General features: G+C 44.4%; 1 long non-coding RNA gene across 2 annotated transcripts; it reads left to right on the top strand.

The window, feature by feature from the left end:
- The first annotated feature begins 2 nt into the window (after window positions 1-2).
- On the top strand, window positions 3-15,720 carry LOC133493214 (uncharacterized). 2 transcript variants are annotated; one of them, XR_009792894.1, is made up of 5 exons: window positions 3-189; window positions 1,123-1,295; window positions 11,606-12,244; window positions 13,001-13,113; window positions 13,363-15,720. It is a non-coding gene; the product is annotated as an uncharacterized LOC133493214 (long non-coding RNA). The 2 variants fall into 2 exon arrangements; XR_009792893.1 differs by having other exon boundaries at window positions 13,001-15,720.
- Window positions 15,721-16,790: the final 1,070 nt, after the last annotated feature.

The raw sequence follows: 16,790 nt of genomic DNA, 5'->3' as shown, positions 1-16,790 counted from the left end.
TCACCCAGGGAAATGCATCCCCGACGGATGCTTAACACCTGCTGACATTGTGAAACAAGGGGAAGAGGTACAAGTTGTAGGTAGTATTTCGCGCCATTAGGACACAGTCATTATTCACAGCAACATCATGCCGCGGTGTTTACACTGCAAGCAGCCAGAAAGTGGAAAAACACTTGTCAACCTTTGGAGGTAAGGACTACACTTAATGCTCTAATAATATTAACGTTCAAATAGATACGTTTACATTGTGATAGCTAATTAACTGCATGATAATGAAATGAGATCTACAGTATTTAAACTAGCTACATATGCAGTGTGTATATGTTGTAAGTATGGCCATTTAATTTACATGATTGCACGATTACAAGTATGTGGCCTATGAGATCTAGGAAAATATAAAAATTATTTGTGTTGGACTTTCATGAAACGGTTAAAAGTACATTTAAGAGTGTTATCAGGAAACAGTACAATGATTAAGCAGAATTTGTTATGGGCTGATACATTCATGATTTGAAAGACAACAAAGAGTGCATTATTAGGTTTTGGGCTGTGAGTGATTCTAGCCTATTATCCAGCGATTTCTGTTCCTAAAGTAATTGCAGTAGCAGCAGTGTACCTTTCATGACAGAAACACATCAAAGTGCATTTTGGGGTTTACGCCTATCATAATCATTGTAAACGCAATGATACACTTTGATGTGTTTGCTGTCATGAAAGGTGCTATTCTACTGCTGCTACTACTATTACTACAAATAATAATCATAATAAAATTTGCCAGAAAAGAGATATATTTTCTCTACTGTTACTCTTGCTACTATTACTATAAAATGAGCCAAATATATACATTTTTTTCTGGCGAATTTTATTATTAGTATTAGTAGTAGTAATAATAGTAGCAGCACTTGTAGTATAGCACCTTCCATGACAACAAACACAACTCAAAGTGCAGCAGCATTAATGCGTGTAGGGCTGTGATAATCATGTCATCCATTGTTTTGGAATAGCGTGGATGATCAGTATGATTTTCTTTCAGCCACCGAAGGAGACGCACTCAGGTAAAAGGAGGGACTTTGCAGGGACCAATTAAATGGCTTGGGTGCGCGGTTTTCTTTGATTTTGCAGGGACCAATCAAATGGCTTGGGGGCGCGGTTTTCCCCTGATCATCCTGGGAAAAGAAAACTCACTTCCTGCATGCCGAGAAGAGAAAGGAGACTATTACCAATGATCCTTTCCGGCAGAAATATTTAAAGCGACAAGCCAAGCTGCCAAACTCTCCATTCATTCAGCAACAAAGGTGAGCCAACCCACAGCATAGTCAATGTAGAACAAAACTATACAAAAGAGGCTCAAGAAATTATGTTCCCTCACCGGGACACGAACACAAGCCGCAGTGGTGAAACCAATGAATACTAACCACTTGACCGGGGACTCGTCCAGAGTCTGTCCCTAAACGCATCAGTTCTGGCTCAGAATCTGTCCTTGTAGCCAAGCATTAATTGAAAAAAATGAAAATAAAGAACATTTTTGAAATCCAAGAAAAATCTGGATATGTGCCAGCTTTCAAGAAGAAACGTCCTTCCGGCCCTGATGTCACCGGTGCTTACTATAACAGACCATGCGTTCTAACTAAGCCAAGATGCCGATGTGTTGTCCACAAAACTGGAACAAAACTGAGAAAACGCACCCACATTTGTCCTTCTTTAACCTCCGGTTGGGTCAACCTGACAGGATAAAGCTGTGGCTGTCACAGTTGAGGCTCGTTCATCAGCCGGGGAAATTTGCACACATCTAACCATTACTGGTTATTAGTCGCTTAGCGATAGCCTCTCATGCCGGTACTGTATAAGCAAAAACATAGTTTATGAGGCGGCACAGTGGTGCAGCTGTAAAGCATTGGCTTCACAGTTATGAGGACCTCCGTGTGCGGAGTTTGGATGATCTCCCCCGTGTCTGTGTGTAACCTGCTTCCTGCCCGTTGACAGCTGGGATAGGCTCCAGCACTCCCATGATCCTTCGTGCAGCTAAGCGGCGAAGAAAATGGATGGATATATACGTCTAATCACTCCCAATATTTTTTTGCATTTTATATTCCAGATATAAATAAACCATTAGATAGTCCTGCGCCGTACTTGTAAAAGAAGCTCGCATTTTTGATAAACTTTGGACATAACCCATAGCATTCATATATCTCACATAGCATTCACAGAGGATACCAAGACCATAAAAAAGGGGTATTCACCGGTTTTCCACTGAATGTACAAGTGGTCCTTTCCTCAAACTGTCATGGATCATAAGCAAATTGACCTGTAACACGTCTTCGTCCAAACAACTTTGGATCTATTATCTAGTATCTATTTTATGCAGACAAGATGATCGTGATCCAAGTTCATTCCGCCACAGTTGGCATTAGGTCACAAAGAGAACACGAACACCAGTCTTTCGAAACGAGTCTGTCTGTAATATCTCCGAAGTCCATGTAATGCCCCTCCGTCAGTGTCATGCCCCCTCTCCAATACATCAAGTTACGCCTGTATGTATTCTGGTTGAAACGGTTGAACATTGTACGTTGTTATTTTTGTTTTGTTTCCTCAATGGCAGGAGTAGTAATAACACGGAGCATCGACTCGCTGTTATACTCACTTTATTGCCTCTTAGCACCCGGTGTGACATTCTGACATATCCTATTTACAGCGATGCGGGTGTGCACCGATCCCCACCGCCGCCGCCAGTTGATCGCGAGACGCTGGGAAAGTAGGTCTTGGGGTAAAACGTCTGGCCACCCCTGCTGGATATTCTCTACATCCAAACAAACTCCTCAGAAAAGCATCAAACAAATCTCCATGGTCCATTATTGTTTATTGTCAGCGCCACGCCCACTGTCCAACAACAGCACCCTTCCACCAAAATACTCACTCTCTTGCCTCTGAACATGTCCAAACCATCGAAGTCTGCTCTCTCGAATCTTGTCTCCAAAATATCCAACTTGGGCTGTCGCTCTAATGACCTCATTTCTAATCCTGTCCAACCTCGTCACTCCGAGCGAGAACCTCAACATCTTCATTTCTGCTACCTCCAGTTCTGCTTCCTGTTGTTTCTTCAGTGCCACCGTCTCTAATCCGTACATCATGGCCGGCCTCACCACTGTTTTGTAAACTTTGCCCTTCATCCGAGCAGAGACTCTTCTGTCACATAACACACCAGACACCTTCCACCAGCTGTTCCAACCTGCTTGGACCCGTTTCTTCACTTCCTTACCAAACTCACCATTGCTCTGGATTGTTGACCCTCAATATTTGAAGTCCTCCACCCTCGCTATCTCTTCTCCCTGTAGCTCTGCCCTCTCCACCTTTCTTATTCACGCACATATATTCTGTTTTACTTCGGCTAGTCTTCATTCCTCTCCTTTCCAGTGCATGTCTCCATCTTTCTAATTGTTCCTTTGCATTCTCCCTGCTTTCACAAGATCATCTGCAACTTCATTCCTCGATAATTCCCACATCTCGGAACATTGCCTTTGTTCTTAAAAATGGGAACTAGAACACTTTTCCTCCATTCTTCAGGCATCTTTTCGCCCGCTGGTATACTGTTGAATAAGTTGGTCAAAAACTCCACAGCCATCTCTCTAAATTGCTTCCATACCTCCATCGTTATGTCATCAGGACCAACTGCCTTTCCATTTTTCATCCTTTGTAGTGCCTTTCTGACTTCCCCCTTACTAATCATTGCCACTTCCTGGTCCTTCACACTTGCCTCTTCAACTCTTCTTTCTCTCTCATTTTTTCATTCATCAAATTCTCAAAGTATTCTTTCCATCTATTTAGCACACTACTGGCACCAGTCAACACATTTCCATCTCTATCCTAAATCATCCTTACCTGCTGTACATCCTTATCATCTCTATCCCTTTGTCTGGCCTACCTGTAGAGATCCTTTTCTCCTTCTTTCGTGTCCAACCTGGTGTACATGTCTTCATATGCATCTTGTTTGGCCTTTGCCACCTCTACCTTTGCCCTGCGTCGCATCTCGATATACTCCTTTCGCCTCTCCTCAGTCCTCTCAGTGTCCCACTTCTTCTTCGCTAATCTCTTTCCTTGTATGACTCCCTGTATTTTGGGCTTCCACCACCAAGTCTCCTTCTCCCCTTTCCTACCAGAAGACACACCAAGTACTCTCCTGCCTGTCTCTCTGATTACCTTGGCTGTCATAGTCCAGTCTTCCGAGAGCTCTTGCTGTCCATCGAGAGCCTGTCTCACCTCTTTCCGAAAGACCACACAACATTCTTCCTTTCTCAGCTTTCACCACATGGTTCTCTCTACCTTTGTCTTCTTAGTCTTCCTACCCACCACCAGAGTCATCCTACACACCGCCATCCTATGCTGTCGAGCTACACTCTCCCCTACCACTTTACAGTCAGTAATCTCCTTCAGATTACATCGTCTGCACAAAATACAATCCACCTGCGTGCTTCTACCTCCACTCTTGTAGGTCACTATATGTTCGGCCCTCTTCTGGAAATAAGTGTTCACTACAGCCATCTCCATCCTTTTTGTAAAGTCCACCACCATCTGTCCCTCAAAGTTCCTTTCCTGGATGCTGTACTTACCCATAACTTCTTCATCGCCCCTGTTTCCTTTACCAATATGTCCATTACAATCTGCACCAATCACAACTCTCTCTCTGTCTGGGATGCTCAGAACTACTTTATCTAGTTCCTTCCAGAATTTCTCTTTCAACTCTATGTCACATCCTACCTGTGGGGCATAGCCGCTAACCAAATTATACAGAGTAAGTTTCTTTCGGATTGTCCCTTTCGGGGTCGCCACAGCGCTTCATCTCACATATATGTTTGGCACAATTTTTACGCCGGATGCCCTTCCTGACGCAACCCTTCTCAGGGAGTGGAGGCCCCAATGGGATATGAACCCACAACCCCTGGTTTACCAAACCAATGCTCTAACCACTGAGCTACGGGGGCCTCTGCACATTATACATAACACCCTCAATTTCAAATTTTAGTCTCATCACTCGATCTGATACTCTGTTCATCTCCAAGACATTCTTAGCCAGCTCTTCCTTTAAAATAACCCCTACTCCATTTCTCTTCCCATCTACTCCGTGGTAGAATAATTTAAACCCTGCTCCTAAACCTCTAGCCTTACTACCTTTCCACCTGCTCTCTTGGATGCACAATACATCAACGTTTCTACAAATCATCATGTCAACCAACTCCTGAGCTTTTCCTGTCATATTCCCATCATTCAAAGTACCTACACTCGGTTGTAGGCTCTGTGCATTCCTCTTTTTCTTCTGATGACGAATCCGGTTTCCTCCTCTTCTTTGTCTTTGACCCCCTGTAGCTGAATTTCCACCAACGCCCTGCAGCTTAGCAGTGCCGGGCGTGGGCATTGTTAACCCGGGCCACGACCGATCTGGTCTGGGATTCTTTCGATGAACGCTCATATTTGTTTGGCACAGTTTTTACGCCGGATGCCCTTCCTGACGCAACCCTCTACATTTATCCGGGCTTGGGACCGGCCTACAGATTGCACAGAGCCTACAACCGAGTGTAGGTACTTTGAATGATGGGAATATGACAGGAAAAGCTCAGGAGTTGGTTGACATGATGATTAGGAGAAAGGTTGATATTCTGTGCATCCAAGAGAGCAGGTGGAAAGGTAGTAAGGCTAGAAGTTTGGGAGCAGGGTTTAAATTATTCTACCACGGAGTAGATGGGAAGAGAAATGGAGTAGGGGTTATTTTAAAGGAAGAGCTGGCTAAGAATGTCTTGGAGGTGAAAAGACTATCAGATCGAGTGATGGGACTAAAATTTGAAATTGAGGGTGTTATGTATAATGTGGTTAGCGGCTATGCACCACAGGTAGGATGTGACCTAGAGTTGAAAGAGAAATTCTGGAAGGAACTAGATGAAGTAGTTCTGAGCATCCCAGACAGCGAGAGAGTTGTGATTGGTGCAGATTGTAATGGACATATTGGTAAAGGAAACAGGGGCGATGAAGAAGTGATGGGTAAGTATGGCATCCAGGAAAGGAACTTTGAGGGACAGATGGTGGTGGACTTTGCAAAAAGGATGGAGATGGCTGTAGTGAACACTTATTTCCAGAAGAGGGAGGAACATATAGTGACCTACAAGAGCGGAGGTAGAACCACCCAGGTAGATTATATTTTGTGCAGACGATGCAATCTGAAGGAGGTTACTGACTGTAAAGTAGTGGGAGGGGAGAGTGTAGCTCGACAGCATAGGATTGTAGTATGTAGGATGATTCTGGTGGTGGGTAGGAAGATTAAGAAGACAAAGGTAGAGCAAAGAACCATGTGGTGGAAGCTGAGAAAGGAAGAATGCTGTGCGGCCTTTCGGAAAGAGGTAAGACAGGCTCTCGATGGACAGCAGAAGCTCCCGGAAGACTGGACAATGTCAGCCAAGGTAATCAGAGAGACAGGCAGGAGAGTACTTGGTGTGTCTTTTGGTAGGAAAGGGGAGAAGGAGACTTGGTGGTGGAACCCCAAAATACAGGGAGTCATACATGGAAAGAGATTAGCTAAGAAGAAGTGGGATACTGAGAGGACTGAGGAGAGGCGAAAGGAGTACATCGAGATGCGACGTAGGGCAAAGGTAGAGGTGGCAAAGGCTAAACAAGAGGCATATGAAGACATGTACACCAGGTTGGACACGAAAGAAGGAGAAAAGGATCTCTACAGGTTGGCCAGACAGAGAGATAGAGATGGGAAGGATGTGCAGCAGGTAAGGGTGATTAAGGATAGAGATGGAAATGTGTTGACTGGTGCCGGTAGTGTGCTAAATAGATGGCAAGAATACTTTGAGAAGTTGATGAATGAAGAAAATGAGAGAGAAGGAAGAGTTGAAGAGGCAAGAGTGAAGGACCAGGAAGTGGAAATGATTACTAAGGGGGAAGTCAGAAAGGCACTACAAAGGATGAAAAATGGAAAGGCAGTTGGTCCTGATGACATACCGGTAGAGGTATGGAAGCAATTTGGAGAGATGGCTGTGGAGTTTTTGACCAACTTATTCAACAGAATACTAGCGGGCGAAAAGATGCCTGAAGAATAGAGGAAAAGTGTTCTAGTTCCCATTTTTAAGAACAAAGGGGATGTTCAGAGCTGTGAGAACTATAGAGGAATAAAGTTGATGAGCCACACAATGAAGTTATGGGAAAGAGTAGTGGAGGCTAGACTCAGGACAGAAGTAAGTATTTGCGAGCAACAGTATGGTTTCATGCCGAGAAAGAGTACCACAGATGCATTATTTGCCTTGAGGATGCTCATGGAAAAGTACAGAGAAGGTCAGAAGGAGCTACATTGTGTCTTTGTGGATCTAGAGAAAGCCTATGACAGAGTACCAAGAGAGGAACTGTGGTACTGCATGCGTAAGTCTGGTGTGGCAGAGAAGTATGTTAAAATAGTACAGGACATGTATGATGGCAGCAGAACAATGGTGAGGTGTGCCTTAGGTGTGACAGAGGATTTTAAGGTGGAGGTGGGACTGCATCAGGGATCATCTCTGAGCCCCTTCCTGTTTGCAGTGGTAATGGATAGGCTGACAGATGAGGTTAGACTGGAATCCCCTTGGACCATGATGTTCGCAGACGATATTGTGTTATGCAGTGAAAGCAGGGACCATGCAGAGGAACAATTAGAAAGATGGAGACATGCACTGGAAAGGAGAGGAATGAAGATTAGCCGAAGTAAAACAGAATATATGTGCGTGAATGAGAAAAGTGGAGGAGGAAGAGTGAGGCTACAGGGAGGAGAGATAGCGAGGGTGGACGACTTCAAATACTTGGGTTCAACAATACAGAGCAATGGAGAGTGAGGTCAGGAAGTGAAGAAACGGGTCCAAGCAGGTTGGAACAGCTGGCGAAAGGTGTCTGGTGTGTTATGTGACAGAAGAGTGTCTGCTAGGATGAAAGGCAAAGTTTACAAAACAGTGGTGAGGCCGGCCATGATGTACGGATTAGAGACGGTGGCACTGAAGAAACAACAGGAAGCTGAACTGGAGGTGGCAGAAATGAAGATGTTGAGGTTCTCGCTCGGAGTGACGAGGTTGGATAGGATTAGAAATGAGCTCATTCGAGTGACAGCCAAAGTTGGATGTTTTGGAGACAAGGTTTGAGAGAGCAGACTTCGATGGTTTGGACATGTTCAGAGGCGAGAGAGTGAGTATATTGGTAGAAGGATGCTGAGGATGGAGCTCCCAGGCAAAAGAGCGAGAGGAAGACCAAAGAGAAGGTTTATGGATGTGGTGAGGGAAGACATGAGGGGAGTTGGGGTTAGAAAGGAAGATGCAGGAGATAGGCTAAGATGGCAAAAGATGACACGCTGTGGCGACCCCTAACAAGACAAGCCGAAAGGAAAAGAAGAAGAAGAAGAAAAGTGTCTTTGAGTTTTGAGAACCCTTATATTAGTTTTATTTGTTTTAATATTAGTTATCGATCTATACATTCTCTGACACATTGGTGAGTGCTGGAGCCTTTACTAGCTATCATCAGGCAGGAGTCGGGGTACACCCTGAACTGGTCGCCAGCCAGTCACAGGGCACATTGACACAACCATTCACACGTTCACACCTCCGAGCAATTTAGAGTCTTCAATAAACCTGGCCTGCATATTTTAGGAATGTGGGAGGAAACTGGAGTGGCCAGAGAAAACCCACGCACGCACAGGGAGAACATGGAAATTCCATAGAGACGGAGTCAGAATTCAAACCCCAGTTCTCAGAACTGTGAGGCAGACGCTCTCATGAAAGAATGAATTTCATTTATCAATCATACGAAACTCTAAAATGAAATCGGAGAGCCTGTCCTGCATCAGTGCTTACACTAAAGTAAGGTAAAAAATAAATGAAAATAACAATACATATGTGAAATGGAATGCATAAAGTATTTCTTAAAATGTTGAAATTGATGTGCCTTTCGGTTATTAATGCAGCAAGAGGAAAGATTAGAGTTCAGGATGGTAATTGCTCTCAGAAAAAAATGTTCCTCAGTCTCTTGGTCCTTGCTTTTGCGCATCTGTACCACTGTCCAGATGCCAGGAGCTCAAACAATTGAGAACCAGTGAGTGTTGTGTCCTTAATAATATTCCACAGCTAAATAAGAAGCATACTGCAAGAACAAGACCCACAGAAATTAAAAACATGATCACTTGTCATACTGACCACTGTGCGATGATGGAAAAGGATTCCAGGCTGTTGACATTTCCAAAGAGAGCTTGTCATGAATTTTAACCCCAGGACCGCTTGAAGTCCTACTCTCCTTGAGAAGTGTTGTCCAAGAACAACAACCCACACAGAAGAGCAGATGACTTACTAACATGTCACCTGAACAACAAGGGTGTTTTAAAAGAATCAGATAACCACATATCTCATTGATCATTTGGCTGGCACCCTGAGCAAGAATCATTTGCCTTCAACCAACACAGGAATACTCAATGACCCCTTTGCTTACGACACAGGCCACCTTGAGAAAAACAGCAAGTTTTCACATAACGGCATACTTAACCACTACAGCTGCCTAAGGGGGTTTGTCCGGGAGTTCAACCTAGGACCTCTCACACCCAAAGCGAGAATCATACCTCTAGACCAATGAGCACCACAGCTGCAACTGGAAGCCTTATGCCATATCCAAGATGGCACCTACCCGTGTGGCTGATAGTGGCACATATTGTCTACTGCTGTTTGTATTTGAGTGTTTTTCGGGCGTCTCGGGACTCAAGTACACAAAAGAGGACTTGCTAACCATCAGAGAGTCTTCTCTGGACTTTTTTTTTGACAACTCTCGCCAATTCCCTGAATCTTTTTCCGGAGTTACTTGTTGGCGTACTCTTCAAGGCGATGCGTCGGCAACGCAGGGGGACACGAGCCAAGTTCACCAGTTAAGCTGGGGAAAAGAGGACATCAACTAGCGCTCCCGTCGATAAATCTTGCGAACCTATTCTTCCTAGCCAACAAAATGGACGAACGTCTGCTTCTGATCAGGACCTGAAAAGATTGGACGTTCTGCAGCCCTGTGCTTTACAGCGACTTACCTTTGTGGACAGACCATGAACGCCACTATTACACTACTAGCCTTTCAACTCCACTGTGCGGACCACGTCTTGGAGCAACCACAAAAATCGAAGGGGGGTGGAATATGCTTTTACATATGAGAAATGGTGCACGGACGTTACACAGTGAAGCACACACTGCAGCCCGGGTTTATAGTAATTGTTTTTTTTAACTGTAAGCTGTTTTATTCACCACGTGAGTTTGCATCCATTATTCTAGTCAGTGTGTACGTTCCGCCTCAAGCTAGCATGAATCCCGCACTGCTAATGCTCGCGGAGCAGGTACAGGAAAAACACCCAGATTCACTGCTCATTATCCTAGGAGATTTCAACACAGCTAAACTTAATCCCACACTCCCTAAATGTAAGCAACATGTGAAATGTCCTACAAGGGCAAATAACACCCAAGATCCAATAACGCCCATTGTTACATTTCCATTAAAAAACGCATATCGTGCAATTTCTCGCGCACCCATTGGCTCCTCTGGTCACTGCTTGTTGTACTTAATACCGACATACAGGCAAGCACTTAGCACTTAAATATGCGAAGAAATCAGTTAAAAAGTGGACCAACAAGGCCAAATTAAAGCTTAAAATCTGGTTTGACTGTACAGACTGGAGTGCCTTTGAAAATTCAGCACGCAGCCGAGATGAATACACGGATATTGTTACTGCATATGTCAGTATCTGTGAGGTGTGTGTTCCAACAAAATCCTTTGGCACATTCAATAACAACAAACGGTGGTTTTCAGCCAGACTTATGCAACTCCACCAGGCTAAAGAGATTGCATATCGTAGTGCGGACAGGGGCCTCGACAGTCGCACTAGAAATCAGCTGACTAAAGAAATCAACATTGGAAAGAGACTATGCAGTTAAACTGGAAAAAACATCTCAGCAGTCATGACTACAAATCAGTTTGGCATGAACTACAATCACTCACGAACTACGAGCGATGTTCATCCCCAGTCGAAAACAAGAGTGGGCTTGCTGACGACCTCAATAGCTTTTACTACAGATTTGAAATAGAGACTTCCACACTATGCACCCACTGAGCCACACCACAAGCCGCACCACCTTCCTCTCCACCGTATAGCATATATGAATATATATATATATATATGTTAGACAGATCTTCAAACAACAACAACAACAAAAATCAACAAAGCACCGGGTCCAAACCTTGTGTCCCCATCTTGCCTAAAAGTCTGTGCAGACCAACTTGATCCTGTCTTTGCAAAGATCTTCAACAGGTCTCTAGAACTGTGTCAAATACCAGCCTACTTCAAACGCTCCACCATAATGCCGGTCCCCCATAACACAGCAGCCTCAGGTCTTTATGACTACTGGCCTGTTGCCTTGACATCTGAGGTCATGAAGAAAGTCTTGTGCTGGACCACCTCAAGAGCTTCACAGGTCCCCAGCTGGACGCTCTGCACTTTGCCTTTTGAGTGAAGACCATTTTACTTTTATTGCACTTTCATTATTTGCTTGAATATGACCTTTCTAGTATTTCATGTTTACAGACCTCAATATCCTTGGCCCGCGGCTGCTAACCAGGGGATGGAGGACACTCTCACTGGCCTGTGGAATTCTGGAGTCCTGGAAACATCCACCTCCTCGTGGTGTACACTACTCAGGCCAGTTTTAAAATCAGATGGTAACACTTATCGTATGGCGCATGATTTGAGAGCCGTTAATGATGTAACGACCACACCATTGTTACCTCTACCAGACCCCCACAGAATGTTGTTTACCAACACACCTGATTTGAAATACTTCACAGCAAATGATTTGGCAAATGCATTCTTCTGTGTCCCACTCGCACCCGAGTGTAGACACTTGTTTCCATTCAGATATCAGGGACACAATTTGCAATACACCAGGTTGCCACAAGGCTTCAAAAATTCACCTGGAATCTTTAATCGATGTTTGAAATCATTGCTGTAGGATCTAAAACTCCCAGACGGATGTAAACTTCTGATCTACGTTGATGACTTCCTGTTGGAAGCCCCAACAGCAGAGTCATGTTTGTCTCTAAACTTCTGATCTCTCTGTCCAACCTCTCACTAACGGCAGGGTCCTCTTCGCTGATGGTTGCTGTTACCGTAAGACGAATGGCTCTTTGGCTGCGGCAGCTGCCGTCGTGGAGCAGCAGCCCTCAGGTGAATTTTTAACTGCTTCCTCTTCCATACTAATATCTGCTCCCTCAGCCCAGGCAGCGGAAGTGCTCGCACTCTGTCTCGCACTGGAACTAGCGGTCGGACAATCTGTCACTGTCTATTCTGACTCAGTTTACGCTGTCTCGGCTGCTGTGTTAATCCCATCTGCATGGAAACGGAATGACTTTAAAACAGCCACAGGTACCCTTATTGCACATTTGACACTGATCCAACGATTAGACAAAGCCTTGGCATAACCTTCGGCGGTGGCTATCGTCAAAGTCCCTGGCCACTCCAAATCCACTTCAACCACAGCCCTCGGCAATAATGCTGCCGGCTTGGCTGTCAGGCAAGCTGCGGGCTATGTCCTACAGATGTTTGTCCAATTATCTGACAAATCCTTTCCTTACCTGCCTGAACCTCCGTCTCATCGTGAATTGGTTAAAATACAGCACAACGCCTCTCCCGAACAAAAGATATTTTGACCAAAACTCACTCTATGGCCCATATTGGCCCCAGAACCATCCTAACCAAACTTCGCATGTGGTGGCATCCTAAAATGTCTGACTTGTGTCACGCCCACTGTCGTGACAGTAAATTTTGCCAGCTACACAATGTTCGCCCCACACTTAGACCGTTGCCATGTTCGTTTGACCCACCCACCTGGCCCGGTGCGGAACTGGTCATGGATTTCACAGACATGATGAATCCTGTTCAATGTAAGCGCTACCTTGTTGTTTTTGTTGACACCTTTTCCAGATGGCCTGAGGCCTACCCATGCGCTCACGAAGACACCATGTCAGTAATGAAAGCTTTGGTGAACCACTGGATTCCAACGTACGGTTTTCCCGCTCTCATCCACTCGGACAACGGTACACATTTCACATCCACACACCTAGCTACTGTAGAGAAGTGGTTCGGGTTAACTCACAAGTTTGGTTGTGTTTATCACCCCACCGAGGTTCAGTTGAACGTATGAATCGCACGGTGAAGGAAAAACCTGGCTAAAATATGTACTTCTTGTGGCATGAATTGGGTTCAGGCTCTTCTCCTTGCTCTAATGTCTGTGAGACAAACTGTGTCTCGCCCTACTGGTTTCTCTCCTTATGAACTTCTTACAGGTCGTCTGATGCCTGGCCCTTCCTCCTCACTCCAACCGCTGGAGGAAGGCGCTGTGTCTCCTTAGTTTTTTCATAAACTGTTTCGGACACAACTGCATTCTTTTGCTTCTAATGTCTCCTTAAAGATCCAAGACTCTCTTCCATCCCCACCTCCTGCACTTGATCTTCCTGAGTAGCCATCTGTCTACCTTAAACGGCTCGTAAGTGGTCAGAATCCCGTTGGTCTGGCCCCTACAAGGTGATTGCTCGTACCTCCAAAGCAGTCTACTTGGAAGAAAGAGGAACTTAGTGGTTTCATTATTCTATGATTTGCTCTGCTACAGACTCTTACTTGCACTTTATTTTATTGTTTGTTGTTGTTTTATTAAGGGAATATCTGGGATTCTTATTATTAGTGTTATTGTTGTTGGTTATTTTGATCTGGGAAATCGTTCAAAAATACCCCATACCTACACCCACATCAGTGCCAGATGTTAGCACAACCCACCCGGAAAAGGGGGCAGCCACTTTTACCATGGACCCATACATATGAATACCTTGTGTTACCAGGCAGCTTTTGTCTTCTTCTTTGGGCTATCCTACCAGAAGACACACGAGACGATACCTAGATAAGATCCGGATGTCTTTATTGCACATTCCTTTGTAATAAATCCATTTGCTGTTAACTTTGTCTAACCATTGGTCATCCCTTCCTCGATCAGCGAATACGTGTAGGGTACAAACTCGCAAATCCCTTCAATGTGCAACAACAAAGCTCAATGCAGCAACAAGGCAATTGGGAAAAACGAAGATGGAGTTTGTTAGCACAGAACAAAAACCTATTTTACAAAAAACATTATATCAATGGGAGGCCATTTTGAGCCATGCTTTTTGCATGCCTCAACAGGAGGGAAATGAAGAGTAAATACATGATACAATTTATGGAAAAAAAATTTGTAAAGCATGTTTGATCTGTGCTAAACATAACCCACAAGATTCCGACCAAAAAGGGGGAGGTTTCCGACACCTACTTATCCCTTTCAAAGAATATTGTCATGGTCCTGCCGATCAGACCTTGCTGTGCGGGTTCCCGCACGGCTGCGCTGATTGGGAGGCACACACCTGCGCCTCATACTGGCTGATTGGCCCCGGTGTATATCGGACCCTGGGGACGACTGGTCCGGCGCCAGATCGTTGTGGCTCATGCCGCGTTCCTGAACTCCCGTATCTCTGATCGTGAACCTGTGTGTACCGACCTCCGCCTGTTCTCCGACCGACCCCGTGAGCCTGAATCCTTTGTCACTCCTGCCTTCTTTGATCGATCTCCCGTGTACCGACTCCTGCCTGCCCATGGACCTGATCTCTACGCCCGACGTCTTGACTACCGCTGCTGCACCTGACGGTCTGCCTGATCCCCGACCTTGGAACAATAAAAGTTTTTCCCGAATTACCTCTGCGTCTCCCGAGTCCTGCATTTGGGTCCTGTGACGTGATGAGCATCTTCCAGGCTCTCAGCAGGAGGCTAAATTAGTCAAGCTGGGAGGCTGGGTGCTTGTGAGAAGTGTGAGGAAGGATCATTGGCCCTCTTTTAAGTTACCGACCATGCCAACATCTTAAAAAACAATAGATTAATAAATAAAAATAGAAAACACATTGTAATGACACATTGTAAAAAGGTCATTTCATTCTAGGATCCATTTGGTCAAAAGTCAGAGAAGGCATTAATAGACACCTAACTGTTTAGGGACACCTAGATGAAATGCCTACCTTAAAAGTGGTTAAGTCCCAAATTAGGAGGCTGTGGCGTGGTCACAATCATGATAACGTTCTTATTGCTTATGACACATTTGTGGAGCATCGGAATGTTGTCCTATGATGAAAAAGCTTTGACACTCCCAATCATTTTGAGCACCACCAAAGTACCTTTGAAACCACCTTCTCATGAAGAATCAAGTGTACGTCATGTTTCTTCTTTGCGAAGACAAGAATAATCTCAAGGCCACAGAGATAACTACTAGTACCTCTTCTTTTAAATCAAAATTCACCAAAGTAAAAGTGATCCAAAAAGTAGAGGCTGGTGACTGGTTTCAAATTGCGACAGGCATTTTTTGAAAAAATAATAATTGGTTTCCAATGGTGGCACAGTGGAGCAGTTGTGGAGTGTTGGCCTCAGTCCTGAGGATTGGGGTTCAAATCCCGGCCCCGCCTGTTTGGAGTTGCATGTTGACCCACTGCCTGTGTGAGTTTTCTCTGGGCACTCCGGTATCCTCCCACATCCCAAAAACATGCAACATTAATTGGACACTAAATTAACCCAAAGTGTGATTGTGAGTGCGGCTGTTGTCAATCCATGTTCCCTGCGGTTGACTGGTAGCTGGTTTGAGAGTGTCTCGCTTTCTGCTTTGTGGTGGCAGGGATGGGCTACAGCACTCCCGTGACCCTTATGAAGATGATCGGCTAAGAAAATGGATTGATGGATGGATGGATGGATGGATGGATGGAGTTTAGAACAAGCAGAAAATCCTTATCGAAAGATTGTGTTTGCATGACAATTTTTACATATTATCTCGCAACTATTACCAGATCATTGAACCTTTGAATTTGGAGTGGAACAGTACTTGATAATGAATGTAAAAAAAAAAAAAAGTGATTTTGTGTTTATACTAACTTCTTTTTGGAATAACTAAAAAAAAAAAAAAAAAAAACACTGTTTTCTAATGACACAGCACTGAGCAATTTCACATGCATGAAATTGATGGGAACTTGAAGCAAATTGGAAAATGTATCAGCTTCGATGTGTAAATCCATTTTTGTGATTGACAGTACATTTAAGTCATTGTTGCGTCAGGACATCTGTTGATGATGTAGAGGTAACAAGCTTTTGGACAAATTGGAAAAAGAAAGAGATAGGTTGTGCGTTGATCTCTTATCTATTCACACGATGTCTGTTTATGAATTAACATCTACTGTACATGCAGTCTTACGCAAACACTGGCATTGACGAAAGACCAGAGGAATGGGAACAACAAAAGTGTTTTAACATACAACGACACAACTGATGTTCCAAGCAAGTATAAATTGGCTGATGAATTGGTTGCAGGATTTGAGTCTGCGGGTTGTTGGTGTACAACCGACAAAAATGTAGACAGAATCAACAGCATTCATTCAAATGTAAACAAAAAACAAATTGGGCTGTTGGACACAAAAAGGGTTTGAAGCTGTGCACAAGCAGTTATCTGCTACTTCATTTATGGCATTCCAAGGTGGAGCCGCTGACATGTTGGCTGAGAGAGGGGAAATCTGTGCTATGTTTGGAGAACAATATCGCACACTTCTCGCCAAACATTAGAGCTGTGGAGAAGTCACACACCAACGCCATAAGACAGTCTCCGAACCCTTAATGGTGAAATGTCAAAAACATTTTGCAGCTGACGCTTCCGTGTGGGACT

This window comes from Syngnathoides biaculeatus, chromosome 20 (assembly GCF_019802595.1).
Source record: "Syngnathoides biaculeatus isolate LvHL_M chromosome 20, ASM1980259v1, whole genome shotgun sequence".
Lineage (NCBI taxonomy): Eukaryota > Metazoa > Chordata > Actinopteri > Syngnathiformes > Syngnathidae > Syngnathoides > Syngnathoides biaculeatus.
Note: the sequence above shows the minus strand (reverse complement) of the source record. Positions and strands in the feature narration are given on the sequence as shown.